The sequence below is a fragment of the Anas platyrhynchos genome, chromosome 4 (assembly GCF_047663525.1).
Source record: "Anas platyrhynchos isolate ZD024472 breed Pekin duck chromosome 4, IASCAAS_PekinDuck_T2T, whole genome shotgun sequence".
Taxonomy (NCBI): domain Eukaryota; kingdom Metazoa; phylum Chordata; class Aves; order Anseriformes; family Anatidae; genus Anas; species Anas platyrhynchos.
In genome coordinates, this window is record NC_092590.1 from 69,340,964 (window position 1) to 69,359,638 (window position 18,675).

At 37.3% G+C, this 18,675-nt stretch overlaps 1 long non-coding RNA gene across 1 annotated transcript; it reads left to right on the forward strand.

Moving 5' to 3' along the window:
* Positions 1 to 2,266: 2,266 nt before the first annotated feature.
* Positions 2,267 to 12,284, forward strand: LOC140002348 (uncharacterized). Its single transcript, XR_011808727.1, has 4 exons — positions 2,267 to 2,474; positions 3,283 to 3,330; positions 8,411 to 8,493; positions 9,946 to 12,284. It is a non-coding gene; the product is annotated as an uncharacterized lncRNA (long non-coding RNA).
* The last annotated feature ends 6,391 nt before the right edge of the window (positions 12,285 to 18,675 follow it).

Here is an 18,675-nt window from a genome sequence, read left to right on the forward strand (position 1 = left end):
AAATGTAGACAAGCTGTGGAGAAAAGACCAGAATGGAAAGAAGAAAACTGCTAATGAGAAACTAAGGACAAAAACTGTAAGAACTGTACATTTTGTACAGAAATTGTAGGGCCACAAAGTTGATCAGAGCTGGAGCACCTCTCCTGTGACGAAAGGCCGAGAGAGCTGGGGCTGTTCAGCCTAAGGAAGAGAAGGCTCCAAGGTGATATTATTGCATCTTTCCACTACTTAAAGGGGGGCTTATAAAAAAGATGGAGAGCAACTTTTTGCTCAGTCAGATAACGACAGGACAAGGAGGAATGGTTTTAAACTAAAAGAGGATAAATTTCGATTAGGTGTTAGGAGGAAATTCTTCACTCAGAGGGTGGTGAGACACTGGAACTGGTTGCCCAGAGAAGTCCCTATCCCTGGAGGTGTTCAACGTTAGGTTGGATGAGAACCTGGGCAATTTGATCTAGTGGGTGGCATCCATGTCCACAACAGAGGTTAGAATTCTATTATAGAATAGAATATAATATATATATATAGAATAGAATATATAGAATAGAATTCTATTTTTAGAGAGAAACACTGCCAGAATCACCTATTCCCCAAATTATTCCCAGGAGGATAAATATCTGCTATGAGTTGCTCTGTCTTGGTGCAGTTTTTATGTGTCTGATCAGAGTTGTATCAAGAAGTTGGTCAACTGGATCTTGGGCTTGTGTTATAACCATATGGTCATACTCTGCCCGTGGGGGAGGAAAAACCCCTTTCCTAGCAAGCAGTTGTTTTCTGGCACATTCTTTCACACTAGTGTTTAAAGTTTAGGATGTCCTACATATTAATGGAGAGGTCTTAAGAACAGGCAAAATGGAGGGTTGATCAAGCAAAAGCCATACATAAATTTTCTAGCTAAAATTATTACAAAAATCCATTAGTTCAAACCCTGACAAGATTTCATAACATTGCACTATTTTTTTATTATTATTTCTTTTTTCAAATTTTTATTTCATTTCTACCTAGACTCAATTTTCAGACCCTTCAAGCATTTTGCTAGCTCAAGCCAAACATGATTTTTGCTCTATTTCTGGCTTCACAAATTATTTCTTTTTCTTTTACACAATACGCAACTATACTGCATTTCCCATATATATTTTTATTTCTGTATCCCTATTTTTCTACCAGAGTGCAAAAATGGAAGTAAATACAAGGAAGTAAGTGTACAGGAATGGTTTAATATGGGTCAAATTCAGAGTTGATAAAGAGGTGATTGTCATTAATATTGGAAGAAGCCAAGGTAAAGAAGCTATTTTGAAAGAACTGGAAGTGTTTATGTTAAAAAAAAAAAAAAAAAAAGAGAGAGAGAGAGAGAGTAAACTAGATTGTTTTGTGGATTTTTATTTTTATTTTTTTTTCATTTTCTATTGTACGGTTTTTAAACTAAACCTTCAACCAATGAGCTTGTAATATTTTTTTTTCAATCATCACTAAAAATACACTTTTGTGAAACAATAGTAAAAATAAAAAGGAGACAAATTAATGTGGGGAAAACATGAAACAAAGGGGGAGTTTTGATAATATTGCTAATTTTAGAATAATAAGACTTTTGCTTTTATAAAAAATTGAAACCAAAAGTCACCCTCACAAAATTAGTTTGTGGATGGAACACTTTCAGGGTTTCTTTTTTCTCCAACTAATGGTATAAGGAAATCTTCTGTCCTTTAACAGAAAGATCAGGTTTAGAGCACAAGTTTATGCCACTTTAGCATTTTTTGCTATGGCATTTGAGTAATTGATTTATTTTTGTTGTTGTTGTTGCCTGCCTTTTTTTAAATGAGAGGTTTTTCCTCTACAAATACACATAAGAGTTATGACATAAAAATATTTATATTCTGGAAGTGACATTTGGTAACATTTTATTAAAGAAAAAGAAAAATCAAAGGGTTCTTCCTCACAAGTATTCATTGTTAAAATCATTCTGCAGATTTCTGAAGACACAAGGAATGCCTTCAGAAATATGAGATACACAGAGAAGCTTCTGGTTACATTTCCCAAGGAATATAGTATGAATCACAGAATCACAGAATTGTAGGGGTTGGAAGGGACCTCCAGAGATCACCGGGTCCAACCCCCCTTGCCAAAGCAGGTTCCCTAGAGGAGGTTGCCCAGGTAGGCATCCAGACGGGCGTTGAATATCTCCAGAGAAGGAAACTCCACAACCTCCATGGGCAGCCTGTTCCAGTCCTCCATCACCCTCACTGTGAAGAAGTTCTTTCAGATGTTGGCGTGGAACTTCCTGTGCTCCATTTTTGTGTGCTCCACTTCCTGTGCTCTTGCCCTCCATTTCCTGTGCTACATTTTCCATGTAGTTACTGGTTCTCCTCGTTGCCAAGCTTAGCAAATGTGGGACTCTGGGACACCTAGCTCCATAGACAGCATGCTGAGGAGGGAGGAGATAGCTGATGTTGGGAAGGTGGCAAAAAGGAACCAAGGCAAGTTTTGTCTGAGTTATAAAGTATATCTAGATGAACTGGAGAGAGTCCAACAGAGGAGCATCCCTTGTGCCCTGGAGGTGACTTTATATTGCTCAGAGGTTGGCATGGACCTGGTGTCCATGGTCCCCTTCAGCCTCGTGCCACTGTATGGGTCAATGGCTCTGGCATGTGAGCTGCAGCTGTATGGCATCCAGCTTGCTTTCAGCACAGGCTGAGCAAGTCCAATGTCAACAGAAATATGTCCTTAAGGACTGTCTTTCAGAGGTGCTACTGAGCACTGGCAGTTTTCCCTGTCAGCTGTTAGTAATTTTTCCAATCTACATACCAAACTCCTTTAGGGAAAGATATTTATTAGGCTAATGTGGAGATCATCTCTAATTAAAGATTACATTTCTTTCTTCTAAGCAGGAAGAGACTAATTCATCCTCTCTGCAGTATTGTTATGTGGGGAGCTAGGGGTTGGACTCTTCTTACAGATAACTAGTGATAGATGGAATGGCCTCAAGTCATGCCAGGGGAGGTTTAGGTTGGAAATTAGGTGACATTTCTTCTCAGAAAGAGCAGTCAGGCATTGGAATGGGTTGTCCAAAGAAGTGGTGGAGTCCCTTGGGGTGTTCAAGGAAAGGTTGGACGTGGTGCTTAGGGACATGGTTTAGTAGGTGACATTGGCAATGGGGTAATGATCTTGGAGGTCTTTTCCAACCTTAATGATTCTATGATTCTGTGATTTATTTAGTTTCTCCTTGTTATTTTCTCTATATGCCATGTACAACAGTAGTTCTGATGTTTTGATGGTGTGTCACAGGTGCTACAATGCCAGCACAGGGGCAAAAATAGAGGACACTGTGCCATGGTGAGTCTATGATGAGCCTGATCCTGCTAAAGGCTGTGAAGAAGCTTCAGAGGTACTAAACTGATCATAAAATACCTGTCCTGAGAGAGGTAATGGAGAAGCTGCACCAGTATAAGGTTCTATTACCATATGTAATTGAGCTTTAAATGCAGGAAAAATGAAAGTGGAAAATTATAAATGAACATATACCCAGTGAGGAGACATGGGCATAGAAATACAAAATTACACAAGGACAGCGTGGTTATTCAGGAGCATGCCTGCTGAAAAAGTAGGGCCATGTAGAGATTATGATATCTGCCTCTGTCACTCACATTGCTGTGTTACCCACAGGGAGAGTGTTTAACTTGAAGATCATCTTCACTAACTGTTTCATACAGAATATGTCACAAGGTAAATTGAACGGATAGAAGTATAATCAGACAGAATAACACACTAAAATAATTAAATACAGGCAGCCCCAGGATGCTCTTTGCTTAATGTAGAATGCTAATTGGTATTCGAATACCACATGGTGTGTGTTGGAGAAAGACAGTGTAAGTAATGTACCTGTATGTTGTATGTAATAATACAGAATCAGACCTTGAGGGTACATATCCCCCTGAGGATTTCACACTGCCAACAGCTGATACCAGTAACAACAGAGGAATGTATTGCCCTTGATATTTTCTTGGCTTATTCTATCCCAATTCCTGCTTAAAGAGCAATTTTGTACGCTGAAATTAAATGCAACTTATGAATTACCTATGTTACCTTTTTGGTAGTAGAAACACTGCATATAGAATTATGCTACCACAGGCATTATAAATATGAGCTTGGTTGCTTTGGCCAGCCTATTTAAAAAAAAAAAAATAAGCAAGCTTTTCTGTATGGAAAATACGTTTCTAAGGTGATTTTATGAAACTCCAGTTTTTAACAGCTTCAGTTTTCTGACTTCAAAGTATGTTACAGTAAATGTGTTGAGGTCAAAATATTAGTCTTCCTTTTAAATAAAATGGTAAACACATTCGTTTTCACAACATTTTTCTCTCAAAATAGATTAATGACAAGCTCCGCATTATTTTTTTTATTTGTCAACATGCTTAACTGGAAATGAATAAAGTCTTTTGAGAGTCTTTTTTGTGTTAGATAGTTAAATATTCAGAATGAGACAAAAGTGTAGAGTCCCAGCTCTCTCAGTCTCTCCTCATAGGCAGATGCACCAGTGCCTTAACCATCTTTGTGGTCCTTCACCAGACTTGCTGCAACATGTCCATCCCTCTCTTGTTCTAGGGAGTCCTGAGAGTCAGTCTTTTTTTCTTCAACTAGCCAGCTTAATGAGAGCAGCCATACCACCTGTTGCAGGTATCTGTGTCTCTAATCCTGAAGTTAAGAGTTTGGTCATCCTGTGCTGTTTCTTTTGGATAGGAACTGCACGGATCCAGATGTCAGGACACAAATGTTGCTTGGAAACATCTGAAGCTCTGTGGAGCATAGATCATCCACAGGCATGCTGGAATTCCTCTACCACAAGGAATTTCCACACTTCTTTTTCTCTCACCATGCTGTCTGAGGACAGTCTCTCACTGAGGGTCACTTACTGAGCTCAGTGTCAGGTCCAGAGCAGATGCATCCATTTACTTATTCATTTTTTTTCAGACGTGGTTTTGTACCATTTGCCTACTTATGTCATTACCTTTTCCTAAATTCTGAATACAATGAAAAACTTCAGTGTTATGAGATGTAGTTGGCAGTTTCACAATTGATACTGTCCTGATGAACAACTTGATTTTAAATACATTTAACTATTTACTGTAGTACAGTTAAAGACAGCAGGGCTCTGTAGGATAACCTGGTGTTTTGAAAAACCTGTATGGATTAGTCCCATAATTTAACAAGTATGTCAACGATTTTTCAGACTCAATGTTATCAAATGGTTATGAAACTGGACTTCAAGTGAGGTGAGGTCCAGCTACAGTGTTTGGGGGACTGTTTTTTTTTAAATTAAAAATGGAAATTCTTTGAGCTGGCCTCCTGTAGTTTAACACCATGTGCAATTAATTTCCTTTAATACTGTTTGAATGGTTCGCTTATTCATGAAAGAGGAAGTAAAAGAAGAATGGGATGAAAGAGAGGGGAAGGGGAAGGGGAAAGGAAAGGGGAAAAGGAATGGGAAGGGGAAGGGGAAGGGGAAGGGAAAGGGGAAGGGGAAGGGGAAGGGAAAGGGGAAGGGGAAGGGGAAGGGGAAGGGGAAGGGGAAGGGGAAGGAGAAAGGGAAGGGATGATTCTTTGAATTATACCAAAGAAAAAATGTCTTTAAAGAATGTCTTGAAAAACAAAAACTCTTCAAAGGTCTGGTGGTTCACACTTCCTGTGTAAGGAACTTCATCAGACCATAGGGAGCTCCTCCCAGGGGGTTTGCAGACTGGAGTAGAAATCTCTAGGTAGTGAAATCCTCTAAAGATATTGGGGTATTTCGTTCCCATCAGTATCAAGAGAAGAACAAACATAACTGGCAATCTAGGCAAAGAGGTGATACTACTACCAAACAGCAGTACCGACTCAAGTAAATTACCACCAACCCAGTATGATTTTTTCTGCAGTGGAGGTGGCTTCTCCCATTCCTACTTTAAAGAATTTGGCCTCTAATTTCAATACTGGAAGTTTTGGTTCTTAAAAATCCAACATTTGTTCCTGGCAGATGTCAAAAATAGTAGTTGAAAATGAACTATTCCTTCATCACTAACTTATGGCATCTCTCATCTTTATATGCCAGTTGTTAAAGCATTTTCAGCTTGCAAATACTGGTAAGATTTCCAGCAAGAACAGCTAGAAATAGAAAATGCTGACTGAAAGCCCTGTGCTGAAGGGACAAGAAGAAGGGATTCAAATATGTTCATTCTAACAAATAACAATTATTGTTTTAAACTCTTTATTTACTGAATAAAATAGTAATGCCCAACAGGCATTTTAAGAACTGGCAACAATAGCTATAATCTGCTTCCCAAAACTCAGAACAACTTGTATTCTCATTGAAACAATAACAATTTTCATAATGGATAGGCCTGTCGAGTAGAAAGAAAAAGAATAATTCAAATAATGATGATTACAATATGCACTAGATATGAGCAGACAATGTGACATACATAAATTATAAATTCTCTTCCAGTCTGTTCACAGCTATTCCCTTTGGTGTTATTATCCAATGATAAATTCTGTTTACATTTTCTTACTTAAAATCTCTTTACTGAAAAGTCCCAAAATACAATGCAATGCATTTTGAAGATCCTTAGTAAGGAAAAGATTGTGGCTGATTTTTGTATTAGTGTGTTTCTGTAAATGACACACCAGGAAATCCCTGATCCTCTTGATTGCTTCATTGAGCAGGATCTGCATCACAATCACTTTCCAAAGTAGATGGAAAAGAAGGACCTTCTGTGTAGACTCTGGCTTAGTTAATTCACTGCGCCATGGGATGATATACAATTTTCAAATCACCACCTGCCTTCATTTACCATGAAGACAATTTAATTCAAGTCAGAACTGATTTAGAGATGCTAAGTGTTGGATTCACCAGCCTATGTATAAGCACCTACCCTGTTGTTGGATGTTTTGTGTTACTTAGGACGTGTTTGAGGTTGGTGGATATATGGTGTTTTATAGGAGACTTATACTCTTCTGAAGGTCAGCCAGCATACCCTGTCATATCTGAAACTGCAGTAATGCCTGTTTTTGAATACCTGATATCTGTCCCAGTAGACCAACTGCAGAAAACTGTTGCCAGTTCACCCTCAAAAGCTTGATTGATTTTACCAGCCTAGGGTATATTCTGTATATTAATGAGCACATTTTATCAGCTGAAGTCTTAACAATTCAAATATATGTTAAGAAAAAGTGAGAGAATGAGCAAACATAGGCAAACAGGCAGAATACTCTCCAAATAGATTTAGATCTGAAAGCACATGAGATGGATGCACATAGCTGTGCACATCAGTTATAGTCCTCATCAATCATACCTAAAGCCAAGATTGTCATCCAGATGATTTCAGCTATACAAATTTCCTTTAGGAAAAAATATGGTTCCATAATCTTTAATGAATAAAATAAGCGTGTTTGTCTTTAAAATCAATGTAACATAAGCATCACAGACGCCTTTCAGCTATTAGAGTTTAAAAATGCAGAAATAAAAGTGGCCAAAGATCAGCTTAAAAAAAATAATTCATCATCAAATACTTTACTGCACTGTGGTCACATTAGTTGGAGAGCCAAACTATTAACTTTAAGCCAATAATAGATGCAGTTTAAGGTTTACTTTTAAGTAGGTGTTCTGCACAAAACTCTGGAAACAAACACGAGAGATTTTGCTGTAAAGCTTGAAATAAATTTCTTAAAATGCATGACCTTGGTGTGCTTCAGAAAAATATTTTTAATCTACATCCAGTTGTTTTATCACCCTTGCCTCCAGCCACAAGGTCAATGATTGTTTATTTCATCAGGCAGGTAATACATAAGGAAAGATAACTTTGAAATGTATGCCCAGTGAAATATTTAGCCAAATACTGTCCTAGATTACTTATGGTTAGAAAATATTGTTTAAAGGAAAGATAAAAATATCACCTAAAAGAAAAAGAATTTTCAATGTGCTGCAAAAATGTGCTGTGCTCCTTCCTCTGCTTTCTTCTTCACCTTCCTGATTTCTAATATAGTCTTAAAATATTTAGGCATTCCTCCCTGAAGGACTTTCTGGCTCCTCTAATTTTTATAAATGATAAAAATTTGGAATTTTCTCTTGCTATTTAATAGCATCATATAGTAGAGCACATGCATTTCAGCTGTCACTGGTAATTACATCAAGCTCTGTGTGATTCAAGTTTCATGCATTATGCTCATTCTTTGTATTTATTCTCAAAAGACATTTTCAGAGTTTTAGGGAGGTAATATTACTTACCTTATCTTTTTTCCCTCTGGTTAGCAGCCCAGTAGGAAAAAAAAAAAATCAGTGTTCTACCAGGAATGAGGACCAATTTGAAGCTGAATTGTGCAGCATGTGAAAATGATGAAAATCAGCACACAGAGGTGTTTTTTTTCTGTGCTGATGTTGCAGGAGTCCAGCAGAATTCCAGCCAGAGTCAAGACCATGAATAGATTCTGTTTCTACAAGAGCATTCAAGAATATTTTCTGCCACTGTAAGTTGTTGTTGCCATGTGTTGCCAAAAAGATGACGTTCAACAGCACAACTTTACAGAACAAAACAGAGAAATGCATAAGCTGTTTTGTATGTGAGTTTTTAAGAATCATATAACTTCAGTCTAATAGCAGAAGCACTAGAAAAAGATCACAGTTCTGTCTCCTTCATTGAACAACTCAAATATTCAAACTTAATTTTCAGTGTAAAACTAAAGCCTTTGTTTTGCATTTATTTGATTGCTGTTAAAGGAGATGTAAAGGTGCTATTCTCCTGTATTTGTTACATGTAATTCCTCTCAAATCAAAGGGAATTATCTGTGCTCTGCAGGGAGATAAACTGACTGTGAGCCTTGCAAACTGCAAAACAATGGAAAGGAAAAGTAATAGCCCAAGCTTAAGATAATATCTGTATTTGTGCACAAAGCTGTATGAATTCAGTCTTGTATAATAGGGTTATAATAAAGATGGATATCTTGTAGACACTTCCATTTAGACAATCATCTTGGAGTTCAGAGATTAGAGGAATAACCTCTACTTAATAACACTAGGGAAATGGACCCAGTAACTCTCTTTAACATCTATTTAAATGCTTCGAAGGGAGCTGGAGTCTTACTTCTCTGACCCTTAAATGCCAAAGTGCACCATACCTCCCACCTGGGCTGTAGTTATCAGTTTCCTTCTCAGGTGTGCACCTGAATGCACACTCTGAGACCATGGGGGTACAGGTCCTCAGACCTGGCCTTACTGTCTTCAGCAATCTTTAATCCTAGATTTCCTTACATTTGCATTTCCATTTGGGACTTGAGAGTATCTCAGTTGCTCAGGTTGCATGAAGGGAGCCTTCATGCAGAAATGCGTGCCAGAAGCTGGGACAGAGGAGGGTCAGGCTGGGTGTTAGGAAAAGGTTCTGCACCCAGATGGTGGTCAGGCACTGGGACAGGTTCTCCAGGGCAGTGGTCACAGCACCAAGTCTGCCAGAATTTAAGTGGTTGGACAATGCTGTCAGGCATCTGGTCTGGCTTTGGAGTGTGGACCCAGGAGTTCAATGAGCCCTTCCAACTTGAGACGCTCTATGATTCTATGAGAAGTCTGAACTCCCTCAAGGTACAGACAAGAAATACTCCTGCAATTTTTGCTATTTACTCATAGTCCCCTAACCCTTTGGAGACACCTGACTATTAATAATGGCAGGAGAGAAAGATTCCTAATTTAAGCATCCTAAATCCCCATGTTAATTCTCTGCTCCTAATAAAACATCTCATCTGCCGGGTTAATGCAAAGTAAATTACTTTGTGCAATGCAATGTCTAGCTGGGCAACCCTATGAGCAAATCAGGGAGAAAATCATTCTGTGAACATAGACAGAACATGACATCACTCACCATCATGTATGCTGAACATACATTTGAGTTTCTGTAGTCTGTACCTTATTTCTTGTCATTTTCTCCGCAGGAAATAAAGTCTGCAGTCTTCTGTGATGATGATTTTCTGCAGTACCATGAAAGCAATATGGAAGGGAGCCCTGGCATCTATGTACATGCACTTAAAGAACAGAAGATCTGCTGCAATTACACTGTCTTTGTAGATCTGAATGTACTGCATGTGCAAGGCAGAAGGCTGTGACATGCCATAAACTTCTCCAATTTCTGCTGTACTCTTGACAGCCATGTATAGCAGGCAGGCTCTCTAATTAGCCCATTCTGGATTCTGGTTTCAAGCCACTATATGTATGAAATTAGAAACAAGACATTGTTTAATATTACCCCTTTTTCAACATGAACTTTTTCTATTGACTTCAGGCAATAAATTCATAGTGATGTGGTAGGCAGAAACTCACCTGTTAAAGAAACTTGCTTTTTCAGACAAACACTATGCTAGAGATCATTGTATTATTTCAGACATTTTCTGCATTAAAAAAAAAAATACTGCAGTAAACTATGGACATATGGACACGAACTGATCTGAAGTGAATAGATCGCAGACAAAATTCTTCTCTCATCTGGAGTAGATTCATTTGGTTCAGTGGAACTATTCTGGATTTACAGTGATGTAATTTGGAACAGCATCTGGCTTGAGATATATAAGAAGTTTTCATTGTAATGGTTTATATCACTGACTACTTATTGCATACTTTTCCTATGCTTTTCTTAGCTCTTATTAGCTACACATAATTGTTGGTTTTACATCTTTCTCTTGTATTTCACATAAAGCCCATAAAAGCCTTGCAGAATAGGGAGCACATACATTTTCTTCAGATCACCACTGTGTGGCACCTCTAATAACTTAGTTAAAAATACAGTCTATAGTTATCTTCTCTTTTTAGTTTAGATATTATATTATATTATGGAACACAGATGAAGGAAAAGCCTCTTGGTTATGTCTGCTCTTCACATAGAGCAAGGCAGTGCAACAAGCCAGTGGCATTTACCTGGCAATTGGCCTTTAATTCATGGGATCTTTCTCAGAAAGCCTCCTCTTCTATTTAAACAAAAGCATGTTGTGTTGACAGATATCCATTCTAGTCACCTTAGCCTGGGCATATTATTATTCTCTTATAAACAAGTGCAGTGCAGGGCCTGCCTTCTCTCAAACCTGTGGTCAAACTCTGCTTCTCTTTATTTCAACATGACACCCACTCATCATCAGGGTGAAAAGAAGTGAACTGAGAGTTACTCGTTTCCTGCCATCCTGCATCTTTGTAACATAATTTTTTCCTTGAAAGTCTTTCAGCATCGTGTTGTGTGTACCCTGACCATGAGCTCTGTGTGCAATTTCCTCTGCCTTCAGAATGTGTTAATAAAATGTTTTATATTTTGATGCAAGAAGCTTTAGTAAAACTACAAGGTAATGGGGAATAGATATGTAAATACTCTAAATACCATTAAGAAATCAAGTTTTGTTATGAATCTACATGTGCAAGAGTTGTTTTCCATTATCTATTGCAAAGCTATAGCATCCAAGTTTATAATGGTAAATGCTGTACTTTGCAAATATGTTTGAAAATATTCATACAGCTATTTCTGTTTTATATCATGACACTTGTTTTTCAAGCTTGAAAATTTAATTCCAGGATTATCATTTACTTAATTAAAGCTAGATATGTAATTAATAATTTGTTTTAGTCCGAGTGACTGTGAGGATTGTTGTGGTAGCCAAAAGCAATATTTGTACCATTTGCCTTTCTTTGAACATGCAATTAATTGACACTTGGTTTAACAAAAAATAATATTACAGTTGACTTCTATTTACTTTTTTCCATTATGGATGAATTCCCTTTCTGGCATTCCTTTAGGTAATCTTTTTACAAATCTGCTCACAGAGAAAATATAAATGATATACCATTATCTTTTTTTTTTTTTTTAAGCACAGCTCCATCCATCATAATAGATTACAAATTTGTCACCTTGAATCAATTTTTGTTCACAAGTTCAAAAGGAAATATAAGTGCTTGAGGGCCCAGAAATATTTATTGTACATGTGGATATTATTAACGTTTATTGAAATCCTTCACCAATAAGAATTGTTTCTGTTTTGTTTTGCAACACGTACAGCACTAATGTTAAAAACCCAGTGCCTTTATTGTCTGGAAACTAAATTGGCAACACAGGGTTGAGTTTGAGGACTACTGATTCTGACCAGAGATACTAGCATATTTATGCAAGCATTCATTTAATTAAACCATACAACTTCAGCTTGCCTAATTTAGTAAAAATGTGTTTCGACATAGTTTCTTGTATAACATTTTCCCATTATGATGTCTGTTTTCAAATAAAAACTGCTTCTGATAGTGACATCAAGAGTAATTCACTTAGACTCTTTTCCATGTAACAGCAGAGAGAGAAAATGGAAACTTAAGATTCATGAGAGTCTTGGTTTAAGACTTAGTGACAAGACTACATCTGGTATCAATACAGTTTCTCAGGATCTTGACCACATCTTTCATAAAGTGGTAAGTTCCGCCAAAAGGACACATCTTGCTGGCTGCTAACTACAACCTCCAAAAGGCTGAGCTTGTGCAGGAGAGGAATGCAATAACGCTCTGCTGGAGGGAGAAAATGCAACTACATTTCTAATTACATTTTTATTAGTGGTGTTAATGGGAAGTTGAGCTCTTAAAACCCCTAGAAAGACACTTTTTTTTTTTTTTTTTTTTGAAGTAGCGCAGTGTCAGGAGTTAATGTGAGAGGGTTTTTTGTTGTTGTTGTTTTTTGTTGGTGGTGGTTTTGTTGTTTATATTTTTCCTCCTCATTTTTGGCTAATTTCTTGTTATACTATATTAATGGAACCCTTGGAAACATTTTCACTTTTCCACTTTTAAAGAAAAAACAATTACAATGTCTGAAAAGGGGAAAAAAAAAAAAGAAAGAAAAAAAAAAAGAAAAAAAAGATGCTGTAAGAAAAGTTAGGTACTGCATTGGAATGAGAGGTACCTTTTTGATCAACAAGAAACCTGGCCTGGAGCACTGCAGGCAGGGTGGCACAGGAGCTGGTACTGGGTGTAAATTTCACTGCTTCCCATGTAACATTTATTTTGTTAGTGACCGGGACATAGTGGTGTCTGATGGGTTTTTACTGTGACTTTGGATGGAGGGTTTGTATTGTTCTTTCTAAACTAGAGAAACCTAGGGAAGATCTTCCATCATAGAATCATATACACCAGGGGAAAAAAAAATAATAATATTTGGGGATTTCACATGTCTGGAAGTGAAGTTCTAACAGGGCTACCTGTGAAATCATTTCACTAAGGAGCAGAAATAACTAGAAATAAAGAACAGATTTGTATGACTAATGAGGATTAAGCTGAGGTTTCACACAGTCTTAGCAGTGACTTTTGCTTCTTCCACATTAAAGAGGCAATGTCACGCCAGCTTTGTCAAAAATCTTTCTTCTCAAATCAAATATATATATAGGTATGTATATATATATATATATATATATAAAGTTTTTGATTTATTCTGAAAAAGTTCATGCAGAAGAATCCAATGTATGTGCTGTATAACGGCATTTAATTTGGGGATTTTAAGTTCCAATAAGGATGTTTCATGTGGCTTTCATAGCAATAGCAGCCTTAGATCTGGTTTAACTGGCCAGGATTTATTTCATTCATCTGAAAATATCTTCTGCTTTCATAAGACATGTGTAATCCTAACTCCTGCTCCATTTGTCAAGGGATAGAAGGATGTGGCTGTAAAGACATTTAAATACATGGATTGTCAGGTGCCACAATGTCCTCATGACGCTTCAATTAAGTCTGTGGTACTGGGGACATACTGGTTTCTTGTCTTGCTAGGACTGGGGAAATGTACAGGTTATATAAAGTTTCTTTCTCTGTCTTCTCAAGAGTGTACCCTACCTTGTTTTACAACATATCAGTGCTGTAAAATTTGTATAAAATAGGCATGTCTGAGCACAGAAAATCCCTTATATCTTATCACTTTTCAGTCCTGCTCCTGATGTGATGTGTCCCTGCCAAGGGAAAGCGTCCAAGCTGGTGTCTGTCTGGAGGACAGGTTGTGCTGCTGGTAGAAAACTGCTCCTGACTGTATAGTCAGCCTTTGTGAGGGGCTTCTTCTACTCTGGCATCAGTCAGCAATGCTGAGCAGCAGAGGTTCAGTGGCAGAGTCAAGCTTTTGAGTTTACTGAATAATGTAAGACATGGTTCCAAAGAAGCACCTTTGTATTTTGGTACTATTTTGGAGTTGCATTTTTTACTGAGCCAAGTTCACATTGGGGTGAATAATTATGATAATGTTGGATCCATTTTATATCTTCAATGTTAAATCAGGTATGAGCCAAGAACTCTATATTTTTGAGGCCTCCAGGCTAGCACCCTCTCCCTCTGCAGCAGACAGACCTGAGACCTGTAGGAAGCCTTCAGTGAGTTAATCTTTAGAATCACAGAATCATAGAATCACAGAGTGTTTTTGTCTGGAAAGGACCTTAAAGATCATCCAGCCCAACCTTCTGCCATGAGAAGGAACATCTTTCACTAGATCAGGTTGCAAAAAGCCCTGTCCAACCTGAACTTGACCACTTTCACTCTTTGTGCAATAAACTCTGCATGGTTTAGCTCTCAAGGTAACCCAACTGAAGGCCTGGTTCTGCAAAGTGACCTTGGTTTCCATTGATTGGGCTTGGGTTTATGGACTGTATGAGGGGTGCATACACCTGTGTTGCTTCTGCTCTATACTGCTTCATCCCATTCAAATGGGGATGATCCCATTTGCTGAGAATGCTAAACTGGGAGGTGTTGTGGATTCTTCTGAGAGACAAGAGGCCTTGCAGAGAGATCTAGGTACAGAGTTGGACAATCATCATCAGTAAGAAAGTTCAACAAATGTAAATGCTGGGTTTTATACCTGAGATGGAGTTATGCTGGACACAGGTACAGACTGGGAGATGAATGCTTCAGCATGAGTCATCAGCATGCCCAGAAAGCCAAGAGCACTTGGTTTAAACACAGGATAGCCAACCAAAAGAAGTGCTTCTTCTGCTATATTTAACATAGCTGTGGCCTCACCATGAGTATTGGGTGCAGTTCTGGGCTCTGTAATATTAAAAAAAAAAAAAAAAAGTTAAGATACTTGAGGGCATCCAGAGGGGGGCAAAAATTTGGTAAAAGGGCTCAAAGTTATGTTCTGTGAGGAGAGGCTGAGGACTCTGAGGTTGTCTATTCTGGAGAAGAGAAGGCCAGGAGGTGTCCTAAGTGCTCTCTGGAATGTCCTGAGGGAAAGTGGAAAGAGAGGTGCCAGTCTCTTCTCACTGGTAACTGATGATAGGATGCACAGGAATAGCACAAAGCAGAGCCAGGGGAGGTTCTGGCTGGACATTAGGAACAATTTATTTGCCATGAGTCTGGTCAAATCCTGGAACAGGCATACTAGACAGGTATTTGAATAATGCCCTCAATAACATCCTTTAATTTTTGGTTAGCCCTGAAGTAATCAGGCAGTCCTGGACACACTGCAAGTTTTAGTTCTGACCCTTCATTTAATGTTACTGAATAGCTGAACATAAAAGTGAAATCTTACAGAGCTGACTATGAAGACTTGCACTGTGTAGTGCCTACTCCGTATTTAATTCAATCAACATTAAGTATTCAGTCTTCATATGGATCACTTCAGGACTTTAATGATACTTTAATGAAATATCAAGCAAAAGTGTGAATGCATATGTGTATATGACAAGACCTCTGATGTTTAGTGGTCACGGTTTAGGTCTACTAAACATGTCTGTGTAGTGCTTTCAGATTGATTAAATAAATAGAAAGCTACATAGGAGTGCGTGCCTATGTAGCTTCTCTGCGTACATACATAGAGATATGATGGATTTTCACTTATTATGAAGAAAATTTATTCAGTAAACATTCTAACTAGCAGGATATCACCTACCAAAGATATGCATTATGCACTGATTTTGATAATGTCTAAATTAATGTCTGTGTAGACCAAAGGAGAGAAAATGATTGGTATAGTAAGAGGGAAAAAAATGATAAAATGATTAAGTTTATCCTACATTTCCACTAGTAGTATTTTAATTACTGTCAACTGAGTTCAAAGTGTTAAAGGAACCAACATTTTATCCCATGGCATTTTTTTTGCCTTAGATTTCTCATGCATTCCCTTTTCCTGTGAAACTCTGCTTAGTAAATATTAATTTACCCTCAATTACTAATGACAAGTGAAAGAAACCCTTGCATTCATCAGGGCCACAGCCTTAGGACATACGTTTGTCCTTCAAAGCGTTCAACCATTCAACAATTAGAACTAATAGTTACTCCAGGCTATCAGGGCTGAAACATGCAGCGCTCTCCCCATGCCGAGCTCTCAGCAGAAGCAGTCATGGTGGTCTTGCAACCTATTGACTTCATCAGCGAAAGTTGGGAAAGTGATTTGCCAAGTGGACAAATTAGACACAGAGTGATTGTCTAAAATGTGAGAACACTTAAGGGCTGGGGAGGGGAACTAGTCAATTAGTTCACTAATAAACATTAGCTGTGTAAAAGCTCCCTCTCTTCTCTCAAGGATAAAATTTAAAATAAAGAAATATTTTATTTTTTTTTTTAAAGGTGGGGGGGGGAGTTGTTAACCAAAGGAAAATTAAATAAATAAATAAAACATTCTAAATCAGAAGCATAAAGGAATGATTGGTATTTATACTCTGGTATGTTCCCATACAAACACCAGGGAACCTTAAATACACAACTCATAGCCTTAAATTTTCTTTCCTGGTTGTTTCACTTTTAAATAGAGAAAATCTCCACAGCTTTCTGTGGAATCAGCTGAGGCTTTGTGTTTGGATGTATCTTGCCAAACATGTATATGGTATATATATATAAATATAACATACGCATACAGTCTCATGCACACACACACACGCACACAAATGTTTCTAGTGGAAAACTTGACCTCATACTTCATTATTCTTCCAATATTTCATCAAGGCCAGTCTGCTCAAACAGTTCTGGTTTTCTTTGGAGAAACATAATATGAAGTTTTTGATGTTATTGTTGTTGTTTTGTGTTTTTTTTTTTTTCTCTGGTGTTTTGTACTTTTATTATTTAATAAGGAAGAAGTACTTTTGTTGTGGTAAACAGGACAAGAGCTTATAGAGAAACATCATGTTTTTGAAGTTTTTGGGATATTTGCAGCCAAATCCAGTATGATTCAAGGATTTAATGAATATTCCTACTTATAATAATCATTATATTTTATAACTATTTTTAATCATAATTTATTATATAATTTTTATTTCACTTTTTTGAATAGATTGTCAGTTGATACATGGAATTGCTTTTCATTTTTGACCAAAAGATACAACCTTAAAGCTTTGGAATTCATTCCTTTCCCTTCTTGACTTTAAGCCTTTCAATTTTCCATGTTTTTTGGCTGTATTTATAGAAGTAAGTAGACAAAATGCAGCAAGATCTTGCAAGAAACAAAGCAAAAGTTTCCAATTTACTAGTTCTCATAAAACAAATGCTGGGAAAAAATCCTTTTGTTTAGAGTTTTTATCAATTAAATTTGCAGTGAATGTGTTCATTTTAGCCAAGCAGATCCTTTTCTTCATTGTAATGTTGTGGACGAATGTCTATAGCATGCTTACCAGTTTTGCTAGTATCAAGTTCCACTGCTGCAAAACATGCAAACAGGAGGATAAAGAAGAACTCTAGAGTTATGTCTACCCAAAATAAAAGATGTCCAACCTATATATTTGTGCATAAGGACAAATCAGAATCTCTTTTGCCCAGGCTTCTGCCTGTTGGGCACTGAGCAAAGAACAAGTATCTGGCCATTGCTCAAGATAATTTCCAATGGAAGTGAAAGAAATGGGACAGCCAACACCTGGACATGACAAAAAGCAGAGGAACACAACAATGTGTTACTGGATTAGGACATCATCTCTGGCAAAAGGAAGTGGAAAAAGAAAGTCTAATTTGTGGGAGGCCAGAAGATGTTGACATTTTTGTTAATTTCTAAGAGAAGAAAAGCAGATTTAAGTACTTGAGGGAAAAAGTAAAGCCACAGTTTTATTTATAAGAAATCATAACAAAAATAAAAGATGTTTTAACAGCAGTATTGTTTTTCAAAGCAACTTCCAAACAAGCCATCTGGCAATTGGAGATGTCCAGACTATAAATGGCTACACCCAAGCCTTGACTTAGTGTTCCCTGGACACCTTTCTTCACCAGCCACTGCTACTTAGAGATTGCAAAGGACCTTCTGTGAATGCTTCAAGTGATTCCAGAATACCACCACCAATGCAGTCTAGTGGTTACTAAGCTCCTGCTGAATTAGATAAACAATGATGACAGTGATTTCTTACTTATTTAAAAAACTCTGTGCATTTAATACCAGGATCAGAATAAAATAAAATAAAATAAAATAAAATAAAATAAAATAAAATAAAATAAAATAAAATAAAATAAAATAAAATAAAATAAAATAAAATAAAAAATAAATTTGAAGCATGGTCATAAACGCTAGTATTATCAGTGGACAATTATGTTAGAAAAGGTAAACAGCTAGGAACAGCTAGGAACACTACTGCAGTAAGTTTCTCCCCTTTGAAGAAGATATTCCTTGCTCTCCATAGTGATGTTGGTAGCTCTATGCAGTACTGAAGTGGAAGGAATTACATGAGAGTACATAGGTGTTTGTTTTTTTTCCAGAATTTTTGCAA